Below are 23,084 nucleotides of genomic sequence, written 5' to 3'. Positions count from 1 at the left end.
TTTTTCTCTAATATGGTTGTTAATAAATGGAATAGCTTACCCCCCGAGGGTACTAAATTCTAACACAATTGACACATTTAAAAACAAATAAGATACATGTTGGTGTAAATCGAAAAGATATCCATACTTAGAATAAGACAACCATAAATATATTTTATGGGCATTGCATAATATTGTGTTTTTGTAATTGCATTCTTTATTTGGTTGCCATATTTCTGAAATGTATGACATCCATACTTGTTATGGGCATCTTTTTCTCAGCCACCTCATTGGGCATTTTGCCTGTTGTGGCCTTGTATTTGAATAAAAAAAAACCTGCAATATTTGATGGCTGAAGGATTTGAAAGATGGAGAAATATGGAAAGGTTGCTTTAGAATCATTGCATTTCAGGTGGTAGCAGTTTCAGCTAATTCAATTGGTAATATAATATATATATGTGTGCATATATACACACACGCATACACACATATATATATATATTAGAAATAAGATTTGGATGAGCTGTAACTGCCTTCAGATACAAATTCTTGAGTCATTAAAGAGTGTTGCAATCATCCACCAATTTTCTTTTACACAACTTGTATGTGGATATTTGTGTTTGCCAAACATGGAATTTCATAGATACTCTTCTTTATGAATGTTAAATGCAGTTAACACAAGCATATGAATATCAAACAACTAAATCAAGCATGTGAAGGTTTATACAAATGTGTTGACAAAAATCAATAATTACTTGAAAAATATTAAATTTTCACAGGTGCCACACTTATATACCCCCATCATATATTTTTATACGGGTAAGTGTGGCACTCCAAAATTTTAATTCATTACTGTCCCCAAAGCATTATGTTTAGTACTGTTCTGCGACGAAATATCAGCTGACGAAATGTTCTGCGGTAAAAATCCCCATACATGTAATAGTGCATTTTTGCACTTTTTCTTAAAATTCTTCCAAATTGTTCTGAAGTAGCACTAATTGTAGGGTTGGTAAGTTTTTGGCGCATGTAAATTTGACAGTTTAAACTGTCACATCAAAACCACTGTCAAAAACCTCAAATATTGTTTTTAAAAAAAAAAGGAAATCAGTAGAAGATACACACATTTATTGCGTGTAATGTATAAAGTCACACAAAGAAATGTTACACAAAGAATAAGTATTTAATATGATTGTAAAATCATTTTCTACTCTCTACAGAATTATATTTTGAACAATATATATCAGGGTTGCGGTTCTGGACAGAACACACATGGATTTTACTGTACAAAACTGTATTTGTCTAAAACTTCAGAAAGCTAAAGTATAACATGGAGAACCAATAGATTTTTTAAAAATGACAGTAACACAGTGAAAACGAATTAATTGGAAATTTAAAAACTATCAAAATCCAAATGTTAAAAAAGAAAAATTGACATGAAACCGAATAAAAAAAAACATACAAAACTGTCCTTAACTGCCACAAACTTGCCCAAAACCTGTAATTTACTAAAATATGTGACATGAAAACAAATACACTTTCCTTTGATTTTATGGGCCTACAAATGCACTATAGAAACTACCTAAACTGTTTCAAGCAGTCCAAAATCTGAAAGTCAGGGTTTGCAAGTTTTCGGAAAGCACTCTATAACTGAATACAGTTGACGATCATTATAATGATCCCCACATCATAGCGACCATTCCCTCAACTAGTAGGACAAGTATAGAACAATCAACTCTAAAATCTGTCAGAAAATCTAAAAATATCTGGAGGAGTGGCTTGTTTTTCGTAATAAGTGTTTCATTATTTTCTTCGTCCCTTTTGTGAAGTTGCTGGTTTGAAGATAAAATCTGTTTCACAAATTAACATCAGTCATATAACTGTTTATATAAACTGTTTTCACTTACACACTTTTTTTAGTGTGTTATAGATATTATCTACCCCGATTGGTTTTTGAGGCAGAGGTTTTGGACAGTAAGGCAAAATCATGGTATTCACCATACTGCCCAAAACTCTGTCAACCTTAATATATATGCATTTACTTGTAAAATATACAATTTGAATAGAGCATAGCATAAAAGGTTTTGGTATTGATACACGTAAGTTCGCTATAAGTTAGGCATACAATGTCTTTCCCTTTGCAAAATTGGAAATTATAATATTTTTAATTATTGGAATAAATTGATGTTAAAAATAAAACATTGCAACATGTAAAAAGTACGTTTCTCATCATACTGTATACCTATTCAAAACATCATTCAAAAGAATTTACTTTTGGGTTTTTGACAGTTTAAGCCAATTTTTGATGCTTTTCACATCAAAACTCATGACTCATCATTATCTGATTTGAACACTCAAAACAATGCATATTTGCTGTCATGTTTAACCAGAGGTAGATCTATTGGCGGGGGGGGGGGGGCAATCAAAATGTGATAATTCATGAAATTTTTGGAACTTCTATATGACAATAATTGCAACAACAAATTCAAGAAAACTTTGACTGAAAAAGAGGAAATTTTGGGACTTTGTCAAAAAAGTCAGGATGGACAAAAATAACCGAAAACGAAACCGTCACAGAAAATGCAGGACAAAATGCAGGAATTGTAAGGAACAGATGATGAAAATCAAGTAAAAGTGCTGGGTCAAATGAGCATGAACTATTTCAATCAACGAGTTCCTCTACTTGATGTGGCTCGGACGTTTCCTATATTCCATTTGAGAACATAGCCCATTTTACAGACACCAACAAAAGCATCAGCTAGAATTCATAGCACCATGAAATTTGTATCTAATGTGCATATCTACCACTATTTTATCGCAGGCTTGACAAGTCAAAAAACATTTAGGCACCAGCCAATTTCTTGGGAGCCAAACATGGTATTTTGCTCAAGAAAAATGGTTCTAAATAATGCTTCCTTTTACTTACCCCCCCCCCCTTCCGTTAAAAAAACATAGTGTAATGAAATCAGAAAATTTTGTGTTACCCTTAGACCTAATTAAGAAATTTACTCCAATTTAGCAACCACATTTAGGAAATTTTTGGTACCAATACCAACTTTCTAGACGCCATCGCCATGGCAACTGGGATTTGTATAGCCCAGCTTCACGTACATGCACCTTGTACATATTCAGAATTTCTAATGAATTAGTGCCGCAAAGTGTCTTCCGAGTGTATGTGTGGTCTCTAACATTTATGTTGCGAGAATTGCGCTAACTCGCATGTCTACAAAACACCTTCAAAACGTGTTTTATTTTTTGTATTAGTGTTTATTTTTCAACTATACTGTTTTCAAAAGGTGCTTGTTTCTTGTTACAGTACATTTTTAAAAGTTTTCAGGTTTTTTTGTATTTTACATACTTTTTATTAAGTGTGTGGAAGACTCATTAGAGGTATGCAAAAAATTTCTTGTGGAGAAGAAAAGTACCTACTTAACCTCACGCTTATAGCATCTTTAGTATTTATAAAAGTGGAGAAAAAAATTGTGCCAAATGAGAGAAACTATTTCTGACCATTGCTGTCTTAACGCGTGGGCACAGCCCGGAAGAGAAAAGGGCCTCAGAAAAATGAGTAGTTGAATTTTTCGAGAATTTGCTACGTAGGGCATCAGAAATATCACTTGGTTGGGGGGAGCGCCCATGATGCTCTTAAGACAGTCCTGTTTCTGACCGCAAAAAAAAAAGTATAAATCACAGAAATAATTTGCGGAATGAAAAAAAAAACTAATGAAAAAAACACTTTGAGGATGCAAAATATAAATAAATAGAAGAAATATAATTTGGGATCACAAAAAATAAATGTAAGCATAGGCGGAGATAGGCTTGAAAGTCTGGAGGGGGCATGATGATGTCTATTCATATATACGGAAATACATTACGCTGGGGTGGGCACATTGCACCCCCCCCCCCCATCTCCATCAATGAATGATGGAAGTAATTATAGAAGAGAGGGAAAGAAGACAGTATTCTATTTTTTGGATCTAAAATTATGTACCTAAATATATTGTCAGGGGCGTAGCCAGAAATTTCGTTCGGGGGGGCCCAAAGTGACAGAACAATGGATTTGGCCATCTTTTCCCCTTTTTTCGGTCATTTCCTCACATTTCGGGGGGGACCAGACCCCCTCGCTACGCCCTTGTATATTGTTGGGGCGAAATGTTTTGCGCTCCGCTGACCAGCGATTCACGAACACTGACTTATATTATGGAGGTATATAGGTCTTCATTACCCCTCCAAGATAATTGAAAGTATTAAAAGTAATTTCCAAAACTTGCAATTTTTCCCGTTATTTAACATGGAAGGAAGAGCACAAAACAGATTTCGAATCGATCGCGTATTTGCGCCAATGTCTCCAGAAGTGTGGGATCATACGAAACAGAGTTAGTTGCTTACCTCAAATTCCCTCTTCTTTGAACGAATTTGCATAATCAGCATTCACACAAGTTAAACCATCAACTTTTTAATCAACATGCAAACAACAATGGTCATAGCTTGAAGGGAGAGGAACAACATCAACACAGCAAAGCTGTATTAAAATTTTCAAGCGGCTTTGATCAACAGCGATGGTTAACTCGTCAAGCAAAATTTCCCTTTTGACTAAGCTGACCATATTTGTTCGAGAAAAAATACGGAGAATTCAGCTTCGAAATATGGGACAGTGAGGCTTTTTGGATCACGTGATATTATGAGGGACATACATAAGGTGACCATACGTCCCGTATTTCCCGGGACAGTCCCGGTTTTTTTCCTTTTTCTGGCCGTCCCGACTTTTTTGCAAAAGTGTCCCGGTTTTTCCCGTTTTTTGCATGACGCCTACTTGGATTTTTATTCTTCATTGAAGTCAACGATTGAAATTATTTTTCATCTCATAAATTATATTATGATAATTACAACTATAAATAAGAACATTAATCTCCCGCATTTGTCTTATTCAACGTTTTATTTCGTGGAATTCATTTTTATACACTGCAATTCGCAGTAACACTTCGTTTCCCGCCATTTCGATTTTTCTGTAATTTCAGCTATAGTTGGCAACTTTGTGCACTTTTGGCGTCATTCTTGGCGATAATTGGGGATGTCCCGTATTTGGAATTCCAATGTACCGTATTTCTCTGGAGGAAATATGGTCAGCCTAGACATACAAGATAACCAATACGTAGGCTGACCATATTTCCTCGAGATAAATACGGGCCATTGGGATTCCAAATACGGGAAATCGCTAATTATCGCCAAAACCAAACAAAGTTGCCAAATATTGTTGAAATTACGGAAAAATCACAATGGCGGGAAATGATGCATCGCTGCAAATTGCAGTGGATTAAAATGTATTCTACGAAAAACAAACGTTCAAGACAAATGTGGGAGTTCAATATTTTCATATATAGTTGTAATTATCGTAAAATAATTTATGAGTTGAAAAATAATGTCAATCTTTGACTTCAATAAAGAATAAAAATTCAAGTAGGCTTCGTGTAAAATACGGAAAAAACCGGGACACTTTTGCCAAAAAGTCGGGATGGCCAAAAAAACAGAAAATACCGGGACTGTCCCGGGAAATACGGGACGTATGGTCACCCTACCAATACGGCGACTTCCTGTGCGATTCATGAAAGAAACAAATCTAAATTAAAGAAACATCGTTTGAAATGAATCTTTTTTTCTTCTTTTTTAATGGGAGCTAGAAATTTTGAATTTTTTTAAACTTCAAGTTATTGATTGCCTACTGCCTGTTTTTTCTTCAAAAAATGCTTGATTAAAGCTGAGGAATTTCTTCGATGTAATTTATATGGGCCCATTTATAATTAATTTAAAAACATCCTAAACTATATGCATTGATGCAAGTGGATAATATAAGACAACACGGAGACATTAATTCTCATTTTCCCGCTTGAGAAGATATAAATAAAAATTTGAAATCAATGTTATTGCATGAATATCCACCTCAAAAGTGGGCCTGGCTCATTATTTTATATTTTTCTAGGCTTCGTATCTCTAAGTGAGCTCAATATTTCGAAAACCAAAGATTCAATCCTTATAATTATTGATGTGGCGGAAAACCCCACTAAATTTCCGCATGTCTACGCTAAAATCGGCAATTTCAACATTGATCTCTAGGGGATCATCCAGTGTATGGTCCCTCAGGAGTGATGTTGATTATGACATCTATTCGAAAAGCATGTGGTCGAGTATTTTCACTAGAAAATCGTTTTGCATTTAGTTTTTCAACAAAAATTGTTTTGTTTCATTAACTCTCAAAATTTCCCACAAAGGCCAAGAAAATAACCATCTAGATTAATTTTGGCCAATTTTTCCAACGAGTTACCATCACTGATCAGAACTAAGCTGACCATATTTAATCGAGAGAAATACGGGAAACCGCCAAGTATCATTGAAAGGAAACAAAGTTACAAAATATTGCTGAAATTAAAAAAATCGCAATAGTGGGAAATGAAGCATTACTGAAAATTGCAGTGAATTAATTCCACGAAATAAAATGTTCACAAAGACAAATGTGGGAAATAAATACTTTCATTTAGTTATAATTACCATATAATTAACGAGTTGAAAAATAATTTCAATATTTCTCTTCAATAGGGAATAAAAATTCAAGTAGGCTCCGTATAAAAACGGGACTCTCTCGCCAAAAAGTCCCCCGTCATCAAATCTGATCTCTCCCTTCCTCTATCGATGCTAGCGTAATAGTTTAGACTAGCGGCTAAAAATCCGACATTCCCTGGTGAACTTGGCCAATCACAGAGGAGCGGGAGTGAGTTACTCTCGAACCGGTCGTTACTTCGTGTAAAATACTTCGGAAACTGTCGTGACTTCGGAAACTGTTCGGAACTTACAATGCGCAAGCGCGTTCTCCGTAATTTTGTAATATTCTGCGCTCTTTTCTCTTTTTCTGGCTCTCATCTTTATTTTTTTCCATCAATATTATCTACATAGTTCTCTTTTTTTCATCAATTTCCTGCATTAAATACATTTTCCTGTTACTATTTTTTCTACATTACGTATATTTTTTTTATTTTTTCTACATTACGTATATTTTTTTTATTTTTCCTGCATTACGTATATTTTTTTTATTTTTCCTGCATTACGTATATTTTAATTATTTTTCCTACATTAAAAGTATATTTTCAGGGTTCTCAGGGAAGGTGCTAATGAATTGTTGGGGCCAGTCGCACAGATATACAGGAGTAGTGTTGCTGAGGGTATCGTCCCGAGAGATTGGAAACTGGCTAACGTTGTTCCGATATTTAAGAAGGGTAGTAGAGAAGTGGTGTCTAATTATCGTCCAGTGAGTTTGACGAGCTCCCTCTCGAAAATTTTGGAAATTATCATCAAAAGGCAGTTTGTGAAGTGGATAGACGAGAATAATGTATTGTCGGATAATCAGCATGGGTTCAGGAAGGGGAAGTCATGTGTAACTAACCTCCTTTGCTTCTATGATTACGTGACTAAGGCTTTGGGTAAGAGCAAAAATGTCGACGTTGTTTACCTTGATTTCCAGAAGGCATTCGATCGGGTCCAACATGGCAAACTCTTGAAGCGTTTACACGAGATTGGAATAGGGGGCAACTTGCTGAATTGGATAGAATCGTGGTTAAGAGATAGGTCGCAACGAGTTATGGTGAACGGGGAATTCTCTGGTTGGACAGACGTCACAAGTGGAGTTCCTCAGGGAAGTGTCCTTGGCCCCATACTTTTTTCACTTTTTATCGATAAACTCGATCAGGGTATCGATGGAATTACTAGCAAATTCGCAGATGATGTGAAGCTAATGGGGGTAATCGGGAATGAAAGCGATAGGGAGTTGCTCCAGACCAACTTAAACAAGATTGCAACATGGGCAAATGAATGGAGCATGACGTTTAGCGTAGATAAGTGCATGGTCGCTCATTTTGGTTCGAACAACCCACGGTTCTCTTACGAGTTGAATGGTGTCACTATCCCGGATGCAACTAGAGTCACCGATTTGGGAATTCTCATTGACGAGCGACTTAAGTTTTCTGAACATTGTTCAGCGGTTGTCAAAAAATCGAATAGAATGCTTGGTCTCATTTTCAAAAAGGTCTCTTCGCGTTCTCCTAAAGTCATTCTTCCGCTTTTTCGAGGCTTAGTTCGTCCTGGACTGGAGTATGCTGTAAGGTTTTGGAGACCATACCTACAGAGGGACATAGACTTGGTTGAAGGGGTGCAGAGAAGAGCTACGCGTGTCCTTATTGGCACACAGGGCTTGAGTTATGAAGAAAGACTTCATTTTTTGAATATGTTTACATTGGATGAACGCAGGTGTCGAGGAGATATGATCGAAGTGTTCAAAATTTTCAATGGGATGGATAGGATGGACCATGAACTTTTAGTACACCGCCAATCGACTGCTTTTACAAGGGGACACCAGTATCGATTGGTGAGGGACAATGCAAGGTTATGGTGTCGCAGGGAATTTTTCTCCAATAGGGTTGTTAATAAATGGAATAGCTTACCCCCGGAGGTAGTAAATTGTAACACAATTGACACGTTTAAAAAGAAATACGATAAACATGTTGGGGTAAATCGAGAAGCTATCCATTCTTAGAATAAGACAACCATAAGTATTCTTTATGGGCATTGTATGATATTTTATCATGTGTATATATTGTTTGTAATTTGTGTTAATTGCATTTTTAATTGGGTTGCTGTATTTTTGAAACATATGACAACCATATTTTTATGGGCATCTTTTTATCAGCCACCTCGTTGGGCATTTTGCCTGTTGTGGCGTTGTATTTGTATTTTCTGTAATTTTTCCTACATTGTGCATTTTCCTGTAATTACTTTTCTTACATTACATGTACCTTTCTGTTCTTATTTTTCTTGCATATTAAGTACATTTTCTTGTAATTATATTTTCTAAAGTAAGTATATGTACTTTCCTGCAAAGAAGGATAAAAAATCTGAAAATCCTCTCCTTGAGAAAATTCTACGTACACCTATGCTTTCCTGTAATTAACTATATGTTTAATTTCTGTCAACCCCTTTTAAATATGAATCAATAGAATTAAAGAAATCTTTGGGATGAAATAAAATAGAATTTACAATGTCTAAGTCTCTTCGCGCATGTCATTTCCATGATTTATTCAATCTGGAAAAAAAAAGGAACCAAAAAAAATAAATAAATAAAGCTGTCTAAATTCATTAACATTCGAGCACTTTCAAAGTGGTTTACTACAATTTCTGCTTGTATCGCTGAACTTTTGTGACAAGCTTATGACTTTTGAATTTAGAAAACTAATATCATTTCCACAACCCTTAAACTTTTTCTTGACTCGGTACTATGGATACAACACATCCTCAGACCGATATTTTGGGATTAGCTCATGATTAGTGGTAAGTTATTAAAAGTTGTTTTAGCCCCACTGTTTGGGATGGTCAGCTCAAGTTGGTTTTTCAATTTTAAGGTGCAAATCTAAGCCAAACTCCCATTTAACCCTTTAAGTGGTTTTTGAAATTTTCCTGATCAGCATTTGAAATTGCAAAACCTTGCCATTATGTGTGTGGCTTTCTATGAAGAGAACCCTTTTTGTATTATTTATATATTGAGCATATATTTCTCTTTTTTTTCTCGCTTCTTCTTCTTATCTAACCTAGAACAATAGCTAACTCTGCCCACTAACAGTTGATTGGTTGGAGGGGAATAGGAAACATTTTATTATAAAAACAGTTTCACTGCATTTTAATAGAAGACAAAATATTTCGGGGTGACAGAAATAAAGCAGATCAGGTTTGACAAGATATCTCAGGATTGCCACTGAAAGGGTGAAAAAGGTCTCTTTGGGCAGAGCAACACGGTCTATAATATTAAAAATTTAATTCATGATCATGTTTATTTTTAATATTGTAGAATCCTGTCTGCAATGTCTTATTGATGGCCTTATCCGCTCGGCTGTTAGAATAATTGTTTATTCTACAGTTTATATCTGTTTATCTATTGTATATATATATGTTTATCTTCAATGTTATAGAATGTCTGATCTCATATTGATTTTGATGGTCTGATCCTCTCTGCTATATCAAGAAATTGCTTATTCTATAATGTATAAAAATTCAAAACACCACGTACATCTGCACAGTATTACAGAATACTATGAAAAATAGCATTTTCAATCTATGAAAATACAAGCAGCAATTAAAAAAAATGTTCAAAAATTTTTTCCCTCTCACTGTGTATAATTTGTACATTTCTATTATTCTCACAACCGTTCAAATATTACGTAAGCACCAATAGGGAAAAATAGGGTTTTATATTTGCTTTTAATAGCAAGGAAGGAAGGGATTGGAATGAAGATTATCTAAGCATTTGGATGAGAACATATTGGCATGGCTTTCTTCAAATCGGGTTTGAAGAAAATTGAATATATCAGTTTATCGAGGATATATAACTACAGTACCTTGGCTAACAATTTTTTTTTTCATAGTTTTTCTGCCTTGGCTAACGGATGTGATTAATGAACATTTTCTTTGATACAAATGCAAGCAATGACATAAATCAGCTGCATCATGAGATGAATTTAAGCTAATCATTGTCAGAATGTCACTTGAGCATTGATTTACTCACATCCCCTTTTGTGTAATCTGTTCTCCAGATGTACCAAAACACAAATGGATGGGGGACACCTACACACTCGACTGTGTTAACACTGGCTTAAGCAGAATAAAGCTGGTGTTTGTGTGCATAGTTTAAAATAAAAAGATATGTATCTTATACTCCTATAAATTCTCATTTATAGCTCTCAAAGCTATTCATTTTAGCGTTTGGTCAGTTTTTATCGTCTTTATAACATTCCTTGGTATTTTAAAAAACAAACTTGGTATTTTAAATTTTGAGCCATACCTGGAATAAATCAAACAATATTCCATAGAAACTTATGGGAAATTGTGTTTCAACAAACAAAAGTGATTCTGGAGCGAATTTCTTCATACTTTAGTACTGTATCCTCATTCAGAGCTGCAACTAGATACTTTGTCACCCAGGGCAAGCTGGAATTTTGGTGCCCCTTGCATGTAGAGGAAGCAGTTAAAGAGTGAATTTGGCGCCCCTTCTGGTTCAGCACCCAGGACACCAGACCCGCCTGTCTTCCCCCCAGTTCCAGCCCTGTCCTCATTTCCAACCAAATCTAATACAGTATCTCATACTACTAAAGACATAATTATCAAAAATTTCCTGTCAATTGAGCATTCATCGCACTGATATAGATTTTTAATAGAATCATTTTTCATCCTTTTAATCAAAGCATTGATATGTGATTTGGAAAATGATGCATCAGTACTTGGACCAGATTTTGACCACATTTGACATTTTAATGAAATGAAACTCACAGGGCACTTAGATATGCTACACATATTAGTAAACAGCTCAGCAAACCATGCATTGAAGATTATTGTTTAGATCAGTGGTTCTCAACCTGGGGCCTCATGGCCCCCTTGCAGTCCTGGGATATTCTAGGGGGGCCACGGGAGAAAATCAAAAGAAAGGTGATACATGACAGGTGGTGAAGGAAGTCATAGAGAGCTGTGAAGAGAAAAGCTTTAAAAGTGAAACATAGTTGAAAAATATTACTACTTTCAGAATCCATCAGATTCGTCCATAGAAGTGGGCGTCTTAACCCTTGGGTCTATGTGGGCATGACCCGGATCTTCATGTCTATAATGGAGGGAGGGGGACTGCACTATATGGGATCTGCTACTATGATTTTCATCTGTAAGATAATACTTAAAGCTAAGTATGGAGGGCCGCCAGAACAACGGTTGATGTGTTGGTAGGGTCGATTTATCGTGCATGTTCGTTGAATCGTCCTGTATTTCACACAGACAGTTTTTCACAATATAATTTGACTCCTGGGAGAGATGATAATCCACCATTTGAATCTGTGCCTAGCCAGGTTTCCAGAGATTGATCTGATTTATTAAAATTTCATTCATAATAAAAAATAGAGTATCTCACTCTTGGATGAGAGTATGGGGGCCCTGGATAGGACAGGAGGCCACGAGAAAAAAGTGTGATCCATGAGCTGAAAAAGGTTAAGAAACACTGGGTTAGATGAAAGGGGTTTTGAAACCAACTTGATCGATGCTCTTCTGGGCATTCAAAATGTACATGCACTATTAAGGAATCAAAAAGTTATTTTTTTAGTTTTGCTGGCAAAAGATGTTAGTAAAATATTATAAAGCACAATGGCAATTGATGGTTGTTTTGTTGACTGGTAGAGGTGCTCACCTCAGCAGTGCAATGTCCTGAAATCCTGATCTATTCCACTAGGTTGCTTCAGATCAACAAGAGAAGTAAAGAGGGGGGGGGGGAAGGCTTACACAGGACCTACCTTTAAAGGGGGGGGTACAGGGTAAAATATTTCCTCTCATCACAAGCTTTCAAAAAACATTTTAAATTTACAGAAATTAATGAAAACAGTACAGATATTTTTATACGATATTTCATTAAAATTATTTGAATTTAAATTTTTAAATTCAATTTTTATCTCTTGGACGTCACCCATTATACAATATATCATTATATCCCCCACCCGCGTATCTCTCGAGAATGGGGAGGGCAGCCGAAGCCCCCTTGGTTAATAACGGTACTAATCTAGAAGGTTTTGGTCCAGTTTACTTGATTTTGCTGACAAGTGGGGTTGGGGAGGGGTAAAAACCCATAAAATTTTGCTTAAGTAATACTTGAACGGTCTATAGTTACGGCCCAACCACTTCCTTCTGGAACTATTTTAACTTTTCTCCGGCTCGGAAGGTTTCAATCTGTTGTTTACACTTCTCTTACAGTGTTTACGCCGCTAAATTTACGGTTCGAGAGTAACTCATTCCCGCTCCTCTGTGATTGGTCGAGTTCACTAGGGAATGTCGGATTTTTAGCCGCTAGTTAGTTTAGAACCGAGCACGCCCAGGCTGTCGCTTTTGCGATATAAGCTCATTGATCGTGCCGGAGAAAACTCAACCGGCAAGCCGGCCGGGAAAGCACACCTGGTTTGGACCAACCCCCCAAGCAGCACAACCACACCCCCAAAGCCCGGGCACATCACCGCTCGACAAATTCAGGACAGCGCCACGAGTGCGATTCCCTCTCCGTCAGAGTTGCCAGATTGGCGGTTTTCCCGCCAAATTGGGCTGGTTTGAAAACGGTTCGGCGGGAAATTTTTCGCTTTGGCGGGTGGCGGTTTTTCCCGAATTGTGTTCATGGCGAATTTCTCCCTATTTTTCTTTGCTTGCGAGCAAAGCAGTTTTTCTGTTTCACTTCAGTCCCCACCTCATATTGTGTTTTCTTCCTGACAAGGCAGAATGGATGGGGGGGGGGAGGCATCTCACCCAACTATGGAAAGCCAGAACTTTCAACCACAATGCCTTTGCCACCCAATAATTGAAGGGACCGTAAAACAAAAACGTGGGAACTGTCCTAGGCTCTAGATAGTGGTTTTCAACCTTTATGACACCGCGGTCGGTCAGTTATCATATATCCAATGTAGTATAAGGGAGGTAGTATGTTGTATATCCAATGACTATAAGAGAAATTATAGCCACTACAATAGGGCAGTTGCCTTAAGGGAAATGGGAGACTTCAGTGACGTCACGAGCTTCGCACGGAGGCCTTCTGCTATAGAAGGTTGCTCTGACCCGACGGTTGGGAAACACGGTATCTAGACCACAGAAGCCTGTGAAAGAAACCGTAGCCTCAACAAGCGTGGAGCTGACAGGGCTCAAGCCCAGAAACCAGTTCTGTCTTAATGCATGGGCCCACCAGGGCATGGCCCGGGGGCCTCAAGAGAAGAGGGGCCTCAGAAAAACGAGAGGTGATTGTATTTTTCGGAGATTTTCCACGTAGGGAATCAGAAAAATCACTTGGCTCTCGGGGCCAGGATGCTCTTAAAACGAACCCAGAAAAGTAGACAAGAAGAGAACCCTCTTCTTAAATTTTTTGTCACTTGGCTCTCGGGGCCAGGATGCTCTTAAAACGAACCCAGAAAAGTAGACAAGAAGAGAACCCTCTTCTTAAATTTTTTGTCACTTGGCTCTCGGGGCCAGGATGCTCTTAAAACGAACCCAGAAAAGTAGACAAGAAGAGAACCCTCTTCTTAAATTTTTTGTTTACTAGACCGTGAAAAATCTGGTCTGGGATTTAAAGCCCATACCTAATTTTTAAAATCATTGTACCAAATTTCGTAGGCACCTATGCACAATTTGAGGCAGTGTCGTCTTGACGCATTGGCCAACCCGGGCACGTCACGGAGGCCTTGAATGAAAAGCGGTGGGAGGGGGAAATGAAATATGGTTAAGATTTGCGAGATTAAGCATGGGAATTGGTAAGTAGGCATTTGCAGTCTGGATAGACGGCCATGGCTCTGACTTTCGCAACTTTTCAAAGAAATCAATTTATTCGGTGAAAAAAATCCCATATTTTTACGGAAAATGGGGGGGGGGGAGTTACTGGATATAACAAGAAAAGCTATTTTTTAAGGACCTGGCAACTCTGCTCTCCGTCCCGACACCCGCGATAAGGCCCCGCCAGCGCGGTCCACAGCGCCCCGCGAAGGGGGGCCTCCTGACCACCCCCCCCCCCCCAAGAACTTCTATTGTGGATATGAGAGAACAATTTGTTACAAGACGGGAACATCGCTTCTTGCTAGCGTAATACTTGAATGATCCCTTATCATTAAAAAAAAAAATTGGGGTTGGCTGTGTCGTATAGACAAATTCACAAGTTTAGCAACATCCCTCCGCCCCAGAAACAAAATTCATCAGAAAAAAATTACCAAATGATCTAAGCTGGAATAAATTTCGAAGTCGTGTGAAAATGTTTCTCATAAAAAGTAAAGTATATTTATTAACATTTCAGCGGGGTAAATATCAATTGGAGTCAGAAGGAAATCAAAAATCTTCGTTGCAACCTGTATAAATCGGTATGAAAATATGACTAGATATCGAAATATATACGAAAAAAAATCCGAAACAATTAATTATATTGAATGTCATTTAGTAAAATAATTAGTTTGATTAAAAATTTCTGACTGAATCGCTGTTATTATTTCTGTTTCCACCAGTCACCCCTTCGTCAAAAAGCTACCACCTTCATCGAAGCTTTCTACGCGCAACAGTTTCGGTGAAAGTTTAAAATTGCTCAAAACATATTGTCGTTTTTGACCAACGTGTGATTTAATTCGAAAGACGGTAAAAAAAATGATCGTGCAGTAAACTCCTTCTTTACACACCCTCCCTCAAAATATTGTAACGAAAACTATTTAGCGCAATTTGTTGAAAACCCCTTTAGTTAACAGCCATGAGGAAAGAGTAGAGATCTTGCGATTGGTCTACAACAGTATTTTCCCAGTGAGCAATATCGCCTCGGGGACGATTCAAGAGTCCAAGGGGCAGTAGACGCTTTGGGTTTAGCGTAGGATCCTATGGGATGGCATGAGTTTGGGGGATGAGAAGAAAAATTGTCTGAAGGAGGAAGCGATGGAACAAAAAAATTGGGAAACTATGGTCTAAAACGTTCTGGAGGGCTTCTACGGCCGGACTGAAAGCCACCAAAGGACAACTATGAAATAGAAATCTCGAACCTTCTTTTTTCTCGAAAATTTGCTGTGCCCATAAAAAGATGCCATGGAGAGAGGTCATCAGTTGTTGGACTTTATTCCTAGTTCTTTCTTAGCGTGTTTTATCAATACCACTACTTGTGAATAACTGTTTCCTGTGAATAAATCTGTGACGTCTTACAAATTGTTTATCCTCTGCTCATTTCAGGGACTTGAGACATTATCCGGAACATTTGGTTCAGAAGTGGGGTAATTCAAGGACTTGGATGGTAAAGATCAGCGGGATGAACATGGATGAGATACGAGAACAGCTGATGTCTGTGATGGGCCAAATGAAATCAGGCATCGAGGACAAGTTTCAATCAACAAGTTCAGCCATCAAAAATGTTACCAACTCTATGGCCGCTCTCAACTCCTCCACCGCTGAAGTCAAAGATGATGTCGCCACAGTTAAGCAAGCTCGGCCCTTGACGATGTGATGGAAGGCATCGCCGCCGTTGAAATTAGGATGAATGGAATGCAAAGATGTCACTCTCTGCTATCCATACAAAGGTTTTAACAGGCTGATGCGAAGATATATTTCTTGGAAAGAGAAAATTCAACTGCCCCTATGGGGAATCGAAACCACGCCCTAGACCACCAGACTACAGAGGCAACCAATATCTCAATCTTTATGCATGTATGTTACCGCCACACAGTCTTCGTAGCTGGCATTCAAGACCCATGCATCATTGGATTGAACTTTATGAGAAAATACGGGATCTCTCTGGGTTTGAAAAATTACCAGCTATCACGCCAAGAGAGCACGTCACGCTATTCGGATGTTACAATGAAGAGATCCTTCCCCAAAAGATATTGGCTGGTCGGGATTTCAGAACTCCGCCAAGAACGGAGAGCATCATCCACGGCACAGCTGGGGCAGCCAAGGACTTTCAGCTCGGACTGGTGGATTTTCCTAGTGAAAACAGATGTCGTTCGTGATTCGTCAACAAATCAACCAGAGGATTCCAGAAGTTTGTTCTAGGGCTTGACAGCAGATGCTCAGCTGGATCCTGACCAAAGACGTGCTCAGTCAACCGTCGAAAAAATCTGAGATGTTTTCACTACGTCATCAGCTGAGATTGGCAGTCAGCTTGACGCACCATCACATTGACACTGGGGACTGTTCACCAATTAAACAACACCCTAGACGTTGTCATATCTCCCATACACAGCCAGTGACTAATAGAACCTGCATCCTTTTCAGTTCGTAATTATTTTTCATGTTCTCTTATTGATAAAAACCTTTCGGCAGTGAACGAGGCATCGCTAGAATCACCACCATGGGCTTCATCTAGGTTTTGAGTTATTTTTAGCACTGAAAAGAAGTTTTTCATAGTATAACATTGCGACATGCAATTGAGATCTGAGGGATTGTATTAAAATCTATTGCTTTTTCTCAATGCTGAATACTGTTCAAGAAATTATCAGGGTACACTATATTTGTTTTCATGACATTGATGGCCTTTTCAGGGAAGAAACTAGAGGGCAGACTTTATTTAGATGGAAGGGGCCAGATTTTATAAGGTAACAAAAACTAAGTTTTAAAAAAATTTCACAGTGGTGGGGACGAAAAATCATGTTTGCCCTTACCCCCCTTATGTTTGTTTTATTCTCAGTATGGATAGCTTCTTGATGTACCTCAACATGTTTATCATATTTCTTTTTAAACACGTAAATTGTGTTAGAATTTACTACCCAAGGGAGTAAGCTATTCCATTTGTTAACAACTCTATTAGAGAAAAATTTCTTGCGACACCATAACCTAGAATTGTCCCTTACCAATCAATACTGGTGTCCCCTTGTGAAAGTGGTTAATTGACAGTGTATTAATAATTCATGGTCCATCCCATAGTTTCCCAAACTTTTTGTTCCACATATCCCCCTTTAAAAAAATTCTCTCCTCATCGCCCCCCAAATCAATCGAACCCATAGGATTCTATACTAAATCCAAAGTTTCTACCAGCCCATTGGAAACACCCATCGCCCCAGTGGGGCGATATTGCTCACTTTAAGAAACACTTGGATCATATCTCACTGACCATAGCTAAAGTCCTGTGTGCCAATAAAGACACACGTAGCTCTTCTCTGCACCCCTTCAACCAAGTCTATGTCCCTCTGTAGGTATGGTCTCCAAAACCTTACAGCATACTCCAGTCCAGGACGAACTAATCCTTGGAAAAGTAGAATTATGACTTTAGTACTGTATGGCTGAGAACGCAGAGACATTTTTGAATGAAACTGAGCATTCTATTTGCTTTTTTTACCACCATTGATTGACCAGCACACAATGCTCAGAAAACCTAAGCCGCTCATCAATGAGAATTCCCAAATCGGTGACCCTAGTTGCATTCGAGATAGCGACACCATTTAACTCGTAAGAGAAACAAGGATTGTTTGAACCAAAATGAGCGACCATGCACTTGTCAATGCTAAACATCATGCTTCAATCTTGATTATTGCGGTTCATCTATTTACAATTGTGTGAACACAATTTCAGACATTATTATGAAACGAAAGGCAAAAATGAAAAATTATGTATTATCTGTAATTTGGGGTGCAAAGTAATTTTATGGTTCCCAAATTCTAGCTGAACATGCAGCGTGATGTTACATGACTAACAGACAAGTCCAGTACACACCAAGTATGAAAACTGTGGAATATACTGTGGAAAACAGTATTCAAGAAAAACAGAGAAGCAAGCACCATTGTCTGTAAGAATTGCATCAATGCTGTACCAGACCAACAGATCAGAATCTGAGATTTGGAAACATAATTTGATTTAAACCTCCCGACATCATATGAGTATGTCCAAAGAATTACAACCACAGTGGTTAGAGCAATATTTACAGAGACACAACAAAAAACTGAAGGGTTATTAATACTGTCTCTTGTGAAGCAATGAGTTTGGCCAATATTTGCAGCAGACAATATTGACTATGATGGTGATACAGGCTCATTTCACTGCGCAGATTTGTTAATTGCTCAAAAACACAGTAAAGAAGCACAAATTCTGGGATGTGAATTCAATTTTGTTGTAATGATGGTAGTAGAAAGACAGAATTGATAATTGTGAAGTAAAAAGAATGTAGCAAACCAGTGAATCCGAACATTGTAATGGAGTGATTAATTTTCATGTCATACTGAACAACTTAAAGATTATCTGAGTGATGTTAGAGAGAGAGAGAGAGAGAGTGAATTGAACATAATTTGGATGTAACTTGCTTGTTCTAACATTAAATGTACAACAGATAGCACAGCAGCAGCATGAGATAATGAAATAATTTTCCAAGATGATTCTGTACTGGATGATTTCCTGAATGAAAATCCTTGTGAAGTTAATGTTACACAAGAAATGTCCAGTCCTGTTAATACTGCTATAACAACAACATTCAACTTGGAGCAGAAAGTCACCTACTTGAGCAGCATTTCATTCAAATATGTAAGAATCAGTTAAGCTATGTGAAAAGTTGGCTTAGTTACACCATTATATAAAGTAAGTTCAACTGAGTGGCCAGTTCTTAAAACACATTCACAAAAGATTAGCACTCTAGTTTTTGGTGAGGTATGTAGACCAATCCTTACGCTAGCTGGGGACCTCTATGGTCGAGCTGTCAAACTACAAAGATTCATGGATCATTCGATAAGGAAGTCTACATGTTGTTATGGTAGCCTTGAATTGCTTAAGCAAGTACACAGAAGGCAGTGGTATTGAGTTGGCATGGGGGCAAGTTGGAATGTATGGACCAGCAACTGTTAGATAAGTTTTAGAAGGGCATCATGCATACAGAGCAATGGAATCTCATGTTATGATATTGCTTGCACTTGAAAGTTAGTTCCATGAACTTATGTTTCCAGTTGAAGCCAACTCGGAAATGTGCAGTGCAATCAATGACTCATGAAGCATTTTTGAACGTACAAACGTTTCTAGAAATGGAAGTTTCAGAGTGGGTTTTTTGGCGGCATTAAGAGGAACCGGTTCTTCCAAAAAAAAGAAGTTAATGATGAATTAATTACCCAAGGGAACTGGTGTTCATAAGTTTTTTCAAAACTATATGAAACAAGTATTAAACTTACTGACATTTGTATCTGCTACACAAAATGGCACCTGGCATCCATAGAAGAAATGTGGAGCTGAATATTTCCATGCCCACCACCAGCTAAACCATGGCTGCTGGGCCACATTATATGTTGCAGACATGAAAGAAATAGGTACTACAGATTCAGATTTGTGATATTCTTAAATGATGTAATGTTCCATTCACATCATATTCGGCCCTGATCACATCAAACAAGAGCAAAAGAAAATGAAATAAGAGGGGAGGGTTTTTGGGTTTACAGGAAATCAGCAGTGAGATAAGTATTTCACTATTGCCCCCCAGTGTCGACCAAAACTGTTCAGGAATTTAAGTACGCAGATATTTCTGATAGAGAAGGAACATTACTATACAATGAGAGCTTTGGGGGGGGGGGGGAAGGGTCCCTGCACACTAAATTGTAGATAAATACATAATTTTTCACTTTTGTCTTTCATAATAATGTCTGAAATTGTGTTTACACAATTGGAAATAGATGAACCAATTGTGATATCATAATATCTTTGGATCCAGTTCCCATCATCTGAAATAAATGGGGAAAATATATATATGGGGTAATTATAAAAAAACTATCCCGACATATGGGCCCCTAACTATCATACCATTCACAGAAACTGAATGAAATTTTGGCATAAAGTATTTTGAGGTATGCGCTCAAGAATGATATGGAAAACAACAGTGTCACTCTAACAGTTACGGTTACAGTGAGAAAATTTCGAAAATATCAAATGGCAACACCAAGTTTTTTGTATTGGAATGCAATCTCCATACTGAAAAACACTAAATAGCGTTGGAATGGCACCTGTAGCACGAAAATCCCCGGAGCTAGGCAAGGAAAAAGGACTTTGCCGTGCACCAGAGCATTAATGTTCGTTTCATTCGTCACACCGTTTCTTCGATCCCAGCCTGATTAGTCCTCCACAAGGTCATGTGGAAAATTTGTGAAACGCAATAAAATGCTTTATTTTATGCTGCTTCTCTGTCCTTATTGGTTGTCCTCACTTTTAGCTTATCTACCGCCGGAGATTTTCATGCTACAGTTGCCGTTCGAACGCTATTTAGGGTTTTTCACAATGGAGATCACATTCCAATACAAAAAACTTGGTGTTGCCATTTGATATTTTCGAAATTTTCTCACTGTAACCGTAACTGTACCTTATTTTAGCAAAATACCTTATGCCAAAATTTCATTCAGTTTCTGTGAATGGTATGATGGTTAGGGGCCCATATGTCGGGATAGTTTTTTTATAATCACCCTGTATATATATATATATATATATTAATGATAATGTATGTACAATGTTTATAAAAATATCATAATATTTAATTCCATTAGATATGTAACATGGCGTTATGGACATATTTAATTACGCACTGGAAATGATATTTACAAGTAAAACGAAGGTTTCTGACATCATAGCTTCTTGAAAGTAACATGTTTAACACATAACATGCACATTCATAATCTGCTTCAAAAAAGTTTTAATTTGATATGCTACAAGCCCGTATAACAATGGTTTTGAGAAAATTTCTCTGTTGCATTGCTGCAGTCCAACCTCGTTGCAAAACAGCACTATCCAAAACAAAGAATTTTGGCCCTACAACAAGTTATATCGAATCATAGTTGGAATAGGGTTTCTGAGAGGCTGTACTACATAAATTCATTCATTTATAGCGAACTACTGTAGCTGTCTAGATTGCGTCTGATTTGGGAGATGGCAGCATTACACATAACAAACATTCCAGTAACAAACTTCACATTAGGTCATGGGCGGAGTTACGGGGGCATGAGGGGGCATTGCCCCCCCCCCCCCCCCCCCAGCATCAAAGGTGGAGTCAACTGACATAAGGTATATATGAATTGACATCATCATCATCGTGCCCCCCACAAATAATGACCTTGCCCCCCCCCCCCAGACTTCCAATCCAAGTCAATCTCCGCCTATGCATTAGGTTCACAACATGTACCAATTCCACAGAGGAATGTGAGCGAGGTGGATGTATGGTTAAGTAGTGCTTTATTTGTGTTACCCCACAAATAAAATAACCTATTTTCAATTTTAAGTTGAGAAAATTTCTTAAAATGTTAAACACTGTACAATCAATCAAAATATTTCTCACTATAAATTTTTCAGAAACATACTTACCTCTGAAATTATTTCAATTCTGAATAAATTCAGTGACACATTCTATAAAGTACAAAAACAAAATAAACAAGGGGGAAAGGCAGCATTGTTTTTAGTCTGTATTGGTTCTTCTCGAGAAATATCTTGTACTATAAGTAATTTTCTTTATAATCACAGATTTATCATTTTTCAGATATCTATTGAAAGAACTCTTTTCGACATGAGTGAATTGAGGGAGATGATTTCTTATAATGACTACCTCTATTGCTCAAAATATGATTAATGCGAGTAAAAACCTGCATTGTTGAAAAACTTGTCCTGGCAAACCTTGAACAAACTAGTGCAGTATGCTCATAGCACACTTTCCCCTTATCAACAAATCCATTTCTTTGAATAAGTTGATTCTTTAGAAATGTGCTTCTAAAACCTTTTGACCACACCAGTCTTTATTCTTTAAAGCATTTGCTCAAACTGTTGACCGATAACAATTAATGAAAAAAAAATATTCTCAACTCCTTTCAGAAGAAAAAAAAATGGGAAAGAAAATGGAGGGAATTCTCAGCTCAGAAAATGACACATGGACTTTGTATACACCCAAACAATAGTTGGCGCTAAAGCAGGTTTTTTAGCAGAGATGGAACAAATATTTGAATGCTGTTCAGCCTTTTTGCCAAATATTCAGCCGAATATCTGTGTTAATCTAAGTACAAACTAATTTGAAAAAATATATTAATTGAAATTTTTCCCATAATTAAAAATTTTATTTTGTGGGGTGTATATCTCCCACCAGAAAAAAAAAAGTCATTTCAGGGTGAATTTCTAGGATAGGGAAAACATGAAATTGAAAATAGAATAACATAATAAATAATCCTGCTGCAGTAAGGTGGAAGTGAGCACAAATTATACATATACTAACTTCCACCTCATTGCCACAAGATTTTATTGAATTATACACATACCATACTTGAATTATAATACACAGGTTCACTAACTGGAGGATGTACCTAGCCAAGATGAATATTGAGCTACTGAAAGAGGCTAAAGAGAGGCAAAAAACATCTATAGAAGAAAAGCATTGCTAGCGGAGAGTAAATAACATTGCCCTGAAAGAAAAAAAATCATGTTCTAAAAGACATTTTTAGTGATTTTAGAGAATATTGGGGCTGTTAATTCCAAATCTGGTATTGGTTTTTGTCAGATTAGCTCTAGTTTTGAGATAAAGTGAAAATTAAATTTCAACAGCAGTACATAAGTGGTAGTATGCAAAT

General features: G+C 37.3%; 1 protein-coding gene across 3 annotated transcripts in view; it reads right to left on the bottom strand.

The window, feature by feature from the left end:
- Positions 1 to 22,914, bottom strand: part of LOC149068338 (uncharacterized) — a 39,379-nt gene extending 16,465 nt beyond the window's left edge. Inside the window, exon 1 of one of the 3 annotated variants that reach the window (XM_089251839.1) lies at positions 22,776 to 22,914. The gene's annotated coding sequence lies outside the window, so the exon portion shown is untranslated. Of the gene's footprint in view, positions 1 to 4,365; positions 4,574 to 22,775 lie in introns of those variants that run through there. The other 2 variants (XM_089251837.1, XM_089251838.1) reach the window with 2 other exon arrangements.
- Positions 22,915 to 23,084: the final 170 nt, after the last annotated feature.

Source organism: Pholcus phalangioides, unplaced genomic scaffold (genome assembly GCF_987345545.1).
Source record: "Pholcus phalangioides strain wild (caught in Gottingen) unplaced genomic scaffold, Ppha-v1.0 ptg000027l_1, whole genome shotgun sequence".
Lineage (NCBI taxonomy): Eukaryota > Metazoa > Arthropoda > Arachnida > Araneae > Pholcidae > Pholcus > Pholcus phalangioides.
Note: the sequence above shows the minus strand (reverse complement) of the source record. Positions and strands in the feature narration are given on the sequence as shown.